Source organism: Hevea brasiliensis, chromosome 9 (genome assembly GCF_030052815.1).
Source record: "Hevea brasiliensis isolate MT/VB/25A 57/8 chromosome 9, ASM3005281v1, whole genome shotgun sequence".
NCBI lineage: Eukaryota > Viridiplantae > Streptophyta > Magnoliopsida > Malpighiales > Euphorbiaceae > Hevea > Hevea brasiliensis.
In genome coordinates, this window is record NC_079501.1 from 59,126,955 (window position 1) to 59,139,823 (window position 12,869).

At 34.9% G+C, this 12,869-nt stretch overlaps 1 pseudogene; it reads right to left on the reverse strand.

The window, feature by feature from the left end:
- Nucleotides 1-9,328: 9,328 nt before the first annotated feature.
- LOC110670319 (WAT1-related protein At1g43650-like) lies at nucleotides 9,329-10,895 on the reverse strand (annotated as a pseudogene).
- Nucleotides 10,896-12,869: the final 1,974 nt, after the last annotated feature.

Below are 12,869 nucleotides of genomic sequence, written 5' to 3' on the forward strand. Positions count from 1 at the left end.
GAACCTGGATCAAACAACACAAATACTTCTTGATCAGAGATAAAGAATGTACCAGCTACAATATCAGAAGTCTTAGCCTTTTCTCGCTGTCTCATTGTGTTGACTCTGGCTGAAGCACTTCCTTGTGCTGATTGACCAACAGTGCCTTGACTGTCTGAAGCAGTGCCTCTATGTCTGCCTCTTCCTCTGCTAACTAATTGTGAACCTTTGGGAGCAGGACTCTGAATAGATACTTCAGCAGTCGTAGGAGCTGGACCATATTTAGGAGCCCTAGTGCAGTCTTTAGCAAAATGGCCCTTGCCTCCATAGTTAAAACAAACTCCTGTTGCCCAATAGCATTCTCCCCCATGAATCTTTCCACAAGTCTCATAGGGGTAGGCAGGATATGAACCCCTGCTCAACTGCTAACCAGACCTAGGGGGTCTCTGTCCAGAGAATCGGCCCCTTCTAAATCTTCCACCTCGACCTCTGCTAGGTCCACCAAATTTATTCCTTTTGCCAGAAGTACACCAGAACTTGGCTCTATTGACTTTTCACCTTTATCTTTCTTTATTTTCTTAGTCTTCTCTGATTTTTCTTTTATAGGTGTTGCTTCTGATTCAATCCTTTCTTGCTCAAGTGCTTGAGAGATGAGCTCAGAGAAGTTGCTGTGTCTGAATCCCACTACTTGCATCCTCAAACTGGGCTTCAAACCAGTCTCAAATCTCTTGCACCTTTTCTTGCTGGTAGAAAGGAGACTCCCAGCATAGTGGCTTAAGCGAGAGAACTCCCTCTCATACTCTGCCACTGATCTGTTCCCTTGTTTCAGGCTCAGAAATTCTTGTAACTTTTGATCCACATATGCATCTGGGACGTATTTTTGTCTGAATTCTCTGATGAAGTCATCCCAGGTCAATACTGGTGGTTCAGCCAAGTTGTGGGGGATGGTCTTCCACCAATCATATGCATCCCCTTGCAGTAGTGACACAGAGTATTCAAACTTCAATTCATCTTGGCAGTGCAGCTTCTTGAACACTCTGTCCATTCTTTCAAGCCATTGCTCTGCCTCAAGCGGGTCTACTGTACCCTTAAATTTTGTAGCCCCATACTTCAACAGTTTATCATACTGTCTGACTGGAGGTTGTGGTTGTACCACAGGTGTCTGTGGTGGAGCTTGAGCAGGCATACCCCCCAGCCATTTGTTGAAACATCGCAGCCATCTGCTATGCAAACTGTGCAGGAAACTGCGGCATTTGTGGGGCTGGTGCTACAGATCCACTGACATTCTGTAGAGCTGGGGCTTCCCCTTGTGCCTCAGCTTCAACAGATTGCTCGATTGAGCGATCCCCTTCTTCTATTTCAGTCTGAAGTTAGGGTATCTCCTGAATAAATAACACAGGGAGATTTCCCTCCGTTAGTTCATATTTATGATGTAATGCACTGTATGTAACAATTAAGGACATTGAGCAGTTGTACTTAACAAAGAAAAGACACAAATTTATAAATTAAAACATACTTCAAAAATTTGCTCTGATACCACTAAAACATGTCACACCTTACCCCTCTGTAACGCATAACATGATCACGTAGAATACCTAATGAACTACCGAACTTCACCTACCGATAACTCATTAAGTATCCTACAAGGGATTTTAAAACAATTTTCTTACTTTTGTAAGTGGTGAGCATTTTCTAATAGGTATTAAAATCATTTATTCGAAGATTTAAAACTGGTAAAAATTTTTGTCCCATTTTATTGTTCCGCAAATTTTATAGAAATTTCGGCAAAGTGCTGTCTGTATTTTGAGAAAATAGTTCTTCAAATTCTTGTACAAAGTACTTCCAATTAATTATTTCAACCACTTCTTCAAATTCACAATTAATTTCAACATTTATCAATCTCTAAAAATTCAAATCCACAATTTCCAATATTCAACAATCATCAAACTACCATTTATCAATTTCATTCAATTTAAAACAAAATACTTCCATTCATATTTCATTATAGATAAAACAATTTATATACATCATTACAAAAATTTACATTAAAAGAAATTCAAACTAAAATTTATTACAAACTTTATACAAGCTGCTCAAGACCAATTTTACATGTTCATACATTTACGTGCATTACATACATCAAAATAAATTTTTACAGTCAGGGTATAAATTATACCCGATAGCTTCAAAGCAGGCAAGCTCCTCTATCCTCAGCAGCTCACTCTACTGCTCTTCTAGTCTCTATATCTGCGACAGCAATAACAGCCATCTCTGAGTACTAGGACTCAGTGGTGCACAACATACTAAAATAATCTTTATGTAGAGTTTAAATTATATTTATTCAAAAATTGGACTAAACATGAGAATTAAATACAAAACAGGAATTATGAGATTTTAATCCAAACAATTTCATTTCGAAGTATCAAAACCAATTTCATAAAACCCATAGTTATATCATGCCATTCGAAACAAATATAATCTCAATAGCCAGAGGCTAAGGAGAAGTCACATCACAAGGCTAGCTAGCTCAAATATATGGATATCCATTCAATTTCTTCTTCTACTGGCACACACCTCAACACTTTAGCCAGAGAAGGAATTAAAATTTGAAACTGATTACCCCCACTAGTCACGCTAGTGAGGTGTTCAAATATATGGTCATGACACTGTGGTTTCAAAACTTATCTTAACAATTTACTAAACATTTATGCCATCTCAAATATACACAAATAACTTTCAACAATTTAAATCAAAAGCATAATAAATATTTCATCATAATAGTGTCACAATTCAATATTTCAAATTATTCAAAACAATATGCAGAAGATAATTTACAAAAATTATACGTTGTGCACAAACCTTAAGCGAGTGGCCTCTTGGCCTTGACTCGATTCCTCGAGTTCTTTTCCGGTGTTCCTTTCCACTGAAACACATAGTTTCATAGTGTTTCAATACCATAACTTAGCATAAATCCAAAAATAAATTTAAATCTAGCTCTAATGTGCTAAACTTGACGTTCTTTAAAATTTGTGTTTCGGGGTTATTATTTACTACACTATTCAAGTCAATTTGTTGACTTTCTAAGGCTTAATAGGTATGGGAATTCCAAATTCACCCACATATCACATTTTGATAACTAAATTTGTTGGTTTTGATTATTTACTCAAATTCTAAGTCTTTTAGGCAAATTTGCAATTTTTCAGTTTTGGTGTCTTAAGTTGCATTGTTCCATTTGTCATTTTTCTGTTAGAATTTGGCAAACCTTTCTTCATAGAAAATGTTCCTTATTGTCTTAAATTTATTCTCCTTTTTGAATCACTCCATTTGGAGTTTTTTAGCTCAAGTGATAGCCATTTGAATCATGGCTGCCGAATTGGACTTAACCCAGATTTCTAGGCACCAAACTGGTTCTAGCAGTTTTAGGTCACCAAATTTGGGTGGCCAAATGACTTGGTTAAGGGCATAATTTGAGTTGGTGTTCTGTATAAAAGTTTTAGGTATATATCTCAGCTGTCCACTGGTAAAATTTTAGGTCATTTAGACCTGCCTAGCCCAAGTTATTGCCAATACTGTTCATTTGGTCATTTTTGTACAGGTCAGACTGTAAAAATCTGGATTTGGTCAATTTGTTCACTAGGTTTTGGTCACTTTTTGGGTATGATTCCTAAATGAAAAATGTGTCATTTTGTGTCTATTTTCATTCCCAATTGGTCTCATACCAATTGGACTTGTAAATTTTCAGTTTTGGTCCCTGAAAGGGACCTTGGTCCTGCTGCCTGCAGCATGACCCTAAGCAATCCGAATTTAAACTCACTTCTAACACTTCCAACACATCTCAATTGGTCACAAATGACTATTTTTCATCTCAAACAAGATCAAACACACCACTTGACCAATTCTCACATTTTTGCCTCTAAACCCTAGGTGTCAAACCCTAACTACACTAGTTGTTACATTTAACCAAATCTAAGCACATCAACATCACCTCCACATTCATACAAGCTTGCCTACACTTTTTAATCCAATCCACTTCATGCATTACCATAGCAAACCCTAGCTAACCAAAATCCATGATTAGTCCTCCAACAATTATTTTCATTTCATTTTAAGTTTATTTCTAAGTTAGTTAAGCTATAAACACAACTAATAAACTAAATTTTGCAACTTAAATCACTAACTTCAACTTGGATGCCAAATCGTCAATTTCCTTCTTTTCTTCTTTCTTTTATGATCAATCTTCTTCTCAAGTGAGGTTAACAAGTTTTTATGGAAGAATTTAGGGCAAAGTAGGGTAAAGTGGGAGTTTACAAGCTTGAACTCAAGCTTTCATGGAGGAAGAACAATGGTGGATCTATGGGAGTGATGGCTGCCGAAACTTGAGGTAAGAGAAGGTATTATTTTCTTTTTAAATTTTTAGGTCTTTTATGGTTAATTTTGTGTAATTGAGTTAGTCAAATATGGTGGAAAATAAATTTTTGACTTATGATGTCATAATTGTGAGGTGAGGGTGATGTAATAAACTTTTTCTTTCCCTTTCTTTTTTTTTTCTTTCTCATTTATTTTTCCTTAGTTCTTTAATTTAATTTTTGATCCCAAAATTTCTTTTTCCCTGATTTTATTTGACAGTTAGGTCAAGAGTCAGCTCTCAGGGTCAATTGACCAAATTGCCCCTCGTCAGTTCGACCTAGTTTGCCAATAATTCAATATTTCTTTCGGCTCCCTGACCTAATTATTTGACTGGCTTGACATTTCTTTTTCATGATTTTCTCTTTTTCACTGTGTTCGTAATAGTTCTAAGGACCGCAGCGTCACATTTTACGGTTCAAAATTTGAGTTTAAATTGACTTCGCAATCCTTCCCAAGAAGGTCACCCATCGCTGTGACTCTCAGCTCATTTAACTTCTTATATTCTGTTTTTCTTATTTATACTTAACTAATTGGCAATTACTAATTATTTGGGTTTAGAGCTTATCTAGTTATCTTAAGTGTGGTTCTAATCCCCTTAATTGTCCGAACCGACACCGGTCACCGAAATAGTGAAATATACCAGGATATACAAATAGGGGTATTATAAAATTATGACCAGAACTAGGTTAAAATGGGGTTACAAAATTAGATTCTAGAACTACCCTGGACCCAGAATACATTGAAATTTCAAAATTTACTTAAGGATGCATTAGGAATTTAGTTGATTAGTTATTGAAGATAATTGGAATGAGTATTGAAGCTTAATAATTATGTGATTTCAGTGGACAAAGAGACTTCCAAGGAAGGGAAGGCTTAAGACATAAAGAAAGAGATTCATTAAAGGTTTGTGCACAACTATTCTCTTTTTCTAGGTTTTCAATTTTGGAATTGATTTGAATTAACTTTATATGAATGAATTATGCTTTTTCTTTGTAATTGTGAACTTTAAATTGTTGAATTGACTTTGTATGATTTAAAAATGATTACTTTTGTGCACTTAAGAATTTAATGTATGGATTTGAATATTGTGAATTGTGAAATGTATTTACTTGATTTACAATGTGATTCTTTGAATGAAAATTGTTTGAAATTATTTTGAAATCACGGTTAGCATGGCAACATAATACGTATTCCTCATTAGCTTGTCTAGTGGGATGATATTGATTGTGATCTCCTTCCCTTGTAGGGTTGAGTTCCCCCTCTCTAGCTGAAGTGGTGTGGTGTGTTGCTAGTTGATGAAAGTGTTGCTAGTTGATGAAGTATTGAATGAGTACTCATATATGCTAGCTAGCCCTTGTGTTCCCCTTTAGCCTTTGGTTATTGGGAGTATTAGCTTTGTCGTGGTGTACAACCCGACATTGTTTTAGTGTCATGCTCTGAACTGTGTGAATATTTTCAGCACCCTTAAATTGTACATATTTTGCTAAAAAGGTAATTGAAACAAATGCTTGCAAATGATTGAATATATATTATATTGTTTTCTTAGACCAAGAAAAGAAAAATATGAATATTTCAATTGCTTTATTATGACTTCAATAAATTGTGATTACTTGATCAAATGTTATTCAACAAATGATTTGTATGATTGAAAATATTGACTCTGATTTTATGAATTTTGAAGAATTTAAACAGGTCAAGCTCCTTGTTATGATTTGTCAAAGTATATTTTGTATTCAAATTTTAAATTATTAGTTGTGCACCACTGAGTTCACCACTCAGTAATAGCTTTGTATATTATCGCAGGTAAAAGAAAAGATAGAGTAGATCAGTAAGATTACTTGAAACTGTGATTTGAAGTCATGTTGAGACTGTGGTTTGATTAGCTGTGGGTATATTATAGGTAGACTCTTGGTAATTTCTTTTTGATGTATTTTGTAACTATATCAAAGTTTGTACAAATATTGAGCAGTTGTATAAAAAGCTCTGTAATAAAATTTTGAGATTGTATTTATTGTAATATTATTTTGAGATTTTATTTACATGTATATTTTTGTAATATTAATTTTATTACCTCAATGAATACAATATTTAAATTTCTTTCTGAGTCTTGTAAATAATAAATAATTTTCTTTATGATGAGTTTTGTTGAGAATGAAACGAGACAAATTGAGTTGATTGAGTTCTAGTTGGGTATGATATACTTTTGTAAAATGTTTTTCAACAGGTTTGAAGAACTGTTTTGACCTAGTTTTAACCGTCACCACGCAGATTTTTCGCAAAATTTTAAAAATGTCTAATTATTTCTAAATAAGTTTTATAACACATACTTGAATTGAAAACACTTAAATTAATTTTGTATCACCACGCCAAACTCTAAAATGAAATTGTTTTGCCAAAATCCCTTATAGTATATTTAATAGATTATTGGTAGGCGAAGTTCGGTAATTTATTAGGTATACTACGGAATCATGCCATATCTTACGGAGGGGGCAAGGTGTGACAAATACATTTATTACACCACATTTCTTTTTACTAATAAAGTTTTACATAAACAAAAATTATTAACTAACATAAAAATAAACACTACATGTAATTAAGAAAAAAAAAAAGCACTAACATTGCACATACCTCACTTAGAAGCTGCAGAGAATTTGCTTCCAAATTGTTTTGTTTGAGCGAGTGAATTGAGAGTGAGAGAAGATTTTAAATAGAGTGTGAGAAATGTTGGGTCGCTGGGGACGGGTGAATTTTAAAGAATGCCTTAAAAGTTGTTCGTTATATATATTAATGTCCAACTTATTTTGTCCAATGGAATCAAAGAATTTTGCAGTGCCAACTTGCTATGTGCTTGCCTTAATAGCGTCTAAGTCTCCTATCATGCAACCATAAAGCTGGTCATTAGCCAAAGTAGAGTTCAACTACTTGCATTTAGGGGTGAGCATTCGGTTCGAACCGAACCAAATTGAATTAAATTATAAAAATCGAATTTTAAATTTTAGAAACCAAACCGAACTGAAATGGGTGAAAAACTGAATCCAACCGAACCGCTCTATTTTGGTTCGGTTCAATTTAAACCGATCGGTTTTAATTTTTGATTGATTTTTTTAATTTAGACTTAATTTTCAAGTTATTTGGTCTAATTTTGACTTTCGTTTGAACCTAATAACCATTAATCAATGAAATTAAACAATTAATATATATATATAATTAAATATAATTTATAAATTTCTCATAAAAATAAATCAATTTAAAAATTGATTCGGTTCGATTTAGTTCGATTTGAATATATAAATTACTATTCGGTTCAGTTTAATTGATTTTTTTCTCTTCAAAACCGAACCGAACCGAAATAACTGAAATTTTTATAATGTAAAATCGAACCAAACCGATTGAATTTTAAAACCAAACCGATTGAACCGAATTGACTCGATTCAGTTCGGTTTTTTGGTTGAACCGAATTTTGCTCAGCCCTACTTGCATTCTAGCTAGACACTACCCATGGTATGGGTAGCGTCCAGTTTTTTTTTTTAAGGTTGTGATCTTTTAAAAAAAAGCCCAATTGTTGACACAACATTAAAAAAAAACTGAGCAGTGAAATTGTTGACACAACAGGGGTATAAAAGTGACAAGAAATGCTATAGTTTTGTGCTGCTCATAAAATTTACCCCAAGATAGAACTAATTCCTGCTCAGAATGCAATTGAAGCACTTGAAAGGCGTAAAGGTTTGTGATAGATATTTAGAACTTCTTGAAGTGACATTATGAAAGCAAAGAGGAATATATCTAACTCCAATATAAAGTAAGGGGCTATTGATTGAAAATTCTTTATGCATCTGTGCGACGATTAACTTTGATCTTGGATTACACATAACAGCTGAAGTAATAAACCTGGCTGGCTTTCTATATTGAAGAAGATATTGTTGTCTGGATCAAATTTGGTCAAACTAACCTCCTGGTGAATATCGAGTCGTAGAATCAAATGTTCACATATGGGTTCATGTATAAATTTGCATTAGCGTTTCAAGTGTGCTCAATAGTGATTTTTTTTTTTATTTTTTTTATCTTTTATTTATTATTATTATTATTATCATGCAATAAAGATAGTTTCGTTAAGAAAGATCAGCAGCAGCCAGTACATCACAAAGGAACTCGGGGGGGGGACAGGACCCATTCCCTAGGATCAAACTGGAAACTAGTTTGCGCTAGACATCAGCTACTACAGAACCAAAATAAGAGTTATCTTGCTGATTGCTGGAGGACGCTAAAACTAGAAGTTGAAAATCCGATTCGAAAATCACCCTGTTTAAACCATTGCCTTTGAACCAACTTAAAGACTCGCGAAAAGAGAGGGCCTCGGCTATTTTGGGATTGGGGGAGAGGAGGGGGCGATCTACTAGCTTAATCTGACGAGCTTTGACAAGAATACCGAATTCGTTATGCAAGAGCCAATCTGCTGCGTGGCGGCCATGGAGAAGCATCAAAGTTTGCTTTTAAGTACTCGGTTATCGGTGAAAAAAATTAATACAATACTATCATATGTTGAAATCCTGATATAGACCAAAAAAGAAGAATAAATCAATAAAAATTTGGCTCCTGTATGTTCTAATTTTGTTAGCTTAGGGAGTACTGGTGAAATTTAGTATAGAATAAAAAGTGATTTAGGGAGTACTGGTGAAATTTATTGCAGAATAAAAAGTGATTGCCCCTTTCCATCGTGGCCATAATAATGAACCTTCCAAACGTTGGTTACCATTTGGAAATAAGGTTACGTATTTTGGCAATTAACTAATTCATTGGCGTGTTAGTAGTGGATACCGTGTCTGCCACTGCTTAGCTAGCTTGTTGTTCCCAATGATCTCATAACTCATCACCATGCACTTAAATAAAAGTGTTTTCAAGTTTTCTCAAAACTAGACACTGTTGCCTGTTCTGTTATCAAATGAGTACTGAACTAGCACTTGCCATTTTCATTTCTCAGGATTTGCCGATGGACAACCATTAATGTTAATTTCCACTGGTTTACCATCATCAACGATGGCTTTGCCTTCCTCTGCCTTCGAAGTAGTAGTATCATCTTCAAGTTTGCCCCACAGTACACAATAAACGCCCAAGATTATGAAAATTGCTCCTATCAAGCTGGGAAATGCCACATGCAGTACCCCCAGTCACAGACAATTAAAATTTAAAACAGTAGCATATATTGCCTGAATTGTTCCAGTTGGTCATATAACTGTTACTCACCTTCCCAAAAGAAGTCTCTCTGCAAAAGCAATCGCTGAGAATATTCCTACGATTATAAGGAGCAGTGGACTAAACATTGCTGCAAAAACTGGCCCCTCCTTGCTAATACACCATGTCTGCAGATAGTACAATAATGCAGAGATCACAACTGCCTACATAACAAAAGTTTATTTAAGCACAAGGAGAAGGAGAATGGTAACAGATAATGGAGCACGACTCACACAATATATGATGGTCAGGAGTTGCACATTCCACTCCAACTTCTACAGCGTAGGATTTCTTCCAAAAAACAGGGCAAGGAAAGAAGACTGAATTGATGCGAAAAAACAAATCAGAGTGGTCAGCGATAGGCAAGCTGGGTAGACTTTGCAAACCATAGCCTGAACCATAATGAAGCGCCCTTTAATTGTTGTGTGCACGCCATGCTTAAAAATAACATAAAACATAAAAATTAATTACCGTAGAATTAGCCAACCGCTCCATGCGATGTTGCTGGTCAGAATCAGAGCAGAACCCTTTATCCAGCTTTCCATAACAATGACATGGTCTTTGCTGCTATGAATGCTTATCAGTGGCCTCTCCTAAAAACTTTTATATAGAAATCCCCCTTTCCAGAAGGTGAAAATGAGAGATCCACCAATGCAAATAGTGGTGCCCAATACCTTAGCCCATCCTCTAGCACTTCTAATCTTCACTTTCTCCATCCTAACAAGACATTTATTCTAATCAGACAGCAAATGAAGCTGAAGTAGTTTATGTAAGGTGAATTCGGACAAATTAATTTAGTACCTCAGTAGAGCAGCCATGAGGAACGTCAAACTTGGGATGACATTACTCATAGCACTCGCTACCGTTGCAGAAGTGTATGCCAATCCAGCATAGTAAACATTAAGATGGACAGTAGTTCCTAGTGAAGCAAGCACAAAAATCTTGGTGATAATTGGTAGCCAAAGCGTAGGGCGCTGCTTCCTGCTTTGCAATATACGCTTAAAATAATGTTAACGGCAATACTCCCATTACTAAATCACTGACAAGAAATTATACAAAGTAACATTAAACAAGACTAGCAAGTAGTAATCACAAAAGATCGTTTACCTTTCAAGAACATAAGCAAAGGGGCCTAACAGAATCCAGGCAATCAAATGCCTGTAAACTACAAAGACAAGTTGGTTAAGTCCCTTGTCAAGAGCAATTTTTATGAGAATATTTGATCCTCCATAAGCTAACTGAATGAGTATCATTGCTGAGTATGAACCACAGGATTTCATAGTTATCCAATCACTGAAAGACACAATTGATCAAGTTTAATTCACTCAAGGTTTAATTAGCCACCTTTTGATCAATTGTTTTATTCGTGGGATGGAGGAAGGCGTATCTTTTGCTTGTAAAATTTATTATCTGTACAGCAATATGATGTAGAAGCAGGATGGCCCACTTCCATAGGAACATGCTCATCGAAGCAGAAACCAATTAAGATGCTTCTTGTTTTCTTAGGTCGCTCATATTTGTCTTGTAATTCTCTGGCCACATATAGGTATCATATTTTGAAGGGTTTAATTTATTTCTGTAGCAGAACATGTTCCTCCAATGAATTAAGAAGGAATAATAGTTCAACTTTGCTCATCCTTATTCTTGCATGAGGCCACTTTTATTCCCCTAGGAAACTTTTTTAAAGGTCAGTATAGATTTTAAAATATGAATACATGGATGTCTTATTTAGGAGTAAAAATTATTTTTTGGGAGGTCAAGGTTTTTGAATGTGTCAAAACTCTCACTTCTCTCTCCCATTTGTTCAATCCATCAAATTGGCGGATGGGTAAGATTTTGATACCTTGACAATTATGATGGACCATTCAGTGAGTTACGCCCAAGCCCAAAACCATATTCAATTCTAAGTAAAGACTTGTGTACGCAACTCCAGTCCCACGGCCGTGTCCGCAATCATTCTTCTTGGGTGTAAAAACTCCATCCAGCATGCAAATGTCAAGTAAGATTAGAAGGCCTGTCCGTGTATATCCATCCAATACACACGGCCAGACCAGATAAAGGGCTACATGGCGATACCGCGTAACTTGTTCAAATCACACGGCCTGGCCATATTAATTGTAAACTTTCAGATTGTAACTAGTTTTTGTGAGACATCCTGATTTCTGTAGGGCTTAAACTTTTCTATTCTTTCTAGAAACTCATTTGTTTTTCTATTTTCAGAGGTTTTAATTAATCAATTAATATTTTCTCTCACAAGCTTTATGATTATTTCTTGTGTTTGTTTCAAAAAAGCTACATATAGTTGTAACAACTCAAATTTTTAAAATTTAATTTCAAAATTTTAAAATATTATTTTTACAAAATATATTATCTATTAATTTTTAATCTTTTAATTTAAGGTATGATATTTTCATTAAATTATTAAATAAATAATAAAATTTTAGTTTTATTTTCCATCATTTTATTTGTTAGGTCAGATATTTTGGATATACTATTATAATAATAATAATAATAATAATAATAATAATAATAATAATAAAATTTTTACAAATCTTGTTTTACAGCCATAACTCCCTGGAGTCCCGTTAGTTTTGATTTAGTACCCCTCCCCTTGGTTCACTTTTTTCCTAGAATAACAAATAACCAACAAGGCCCTCCACCGGCCACACGATGCTGGCTAGTAGTTCACTGAAAAGAGCACCAGCAATGGTGACAAGAATGTGGCATTTTTCTTCTTGCAGTGCATGCGAGGGCAACAACTTCAAGGCGAGTTTTTGGCATCCTTCAATGGCCAAATTCGACAAGAAAGGTGGCAACCAAATCCCTTCAGCTCCATCTTCTTTTTCTAACCACTAGAGCTCAGATCCATGGTTGTTTTTGGTGAGGAGAGGAGAGAGAAGAAGTGGGTTTTGGACCTTTTAGCTCAAAACTCGACCAATCAGTGGCTGTTTTGCATGATCGAATTCAAGGTTTGTAACTCTCATTCCTCAAGCTTCGCTTTGACACCAACCTCACACTCTTCCCTCGTTTCTACTTTTATTTTTGATTTTGTAAATTTGCAATACATTAGCAAAGTATGCTATCAAGGCTATTCTCCAACGCCTTTGTTTTTGTTACTTTGGTCCTAATATCCTTATAGGAAGTACTTACTTTAAGATGAGATAAAAGGAAATTCAACTAGCCAATATTTAACCTAATGGAACTTGGGTCATTTTCAAAATTGTGAAACTTATATTTATATTTTAATGAAAGTG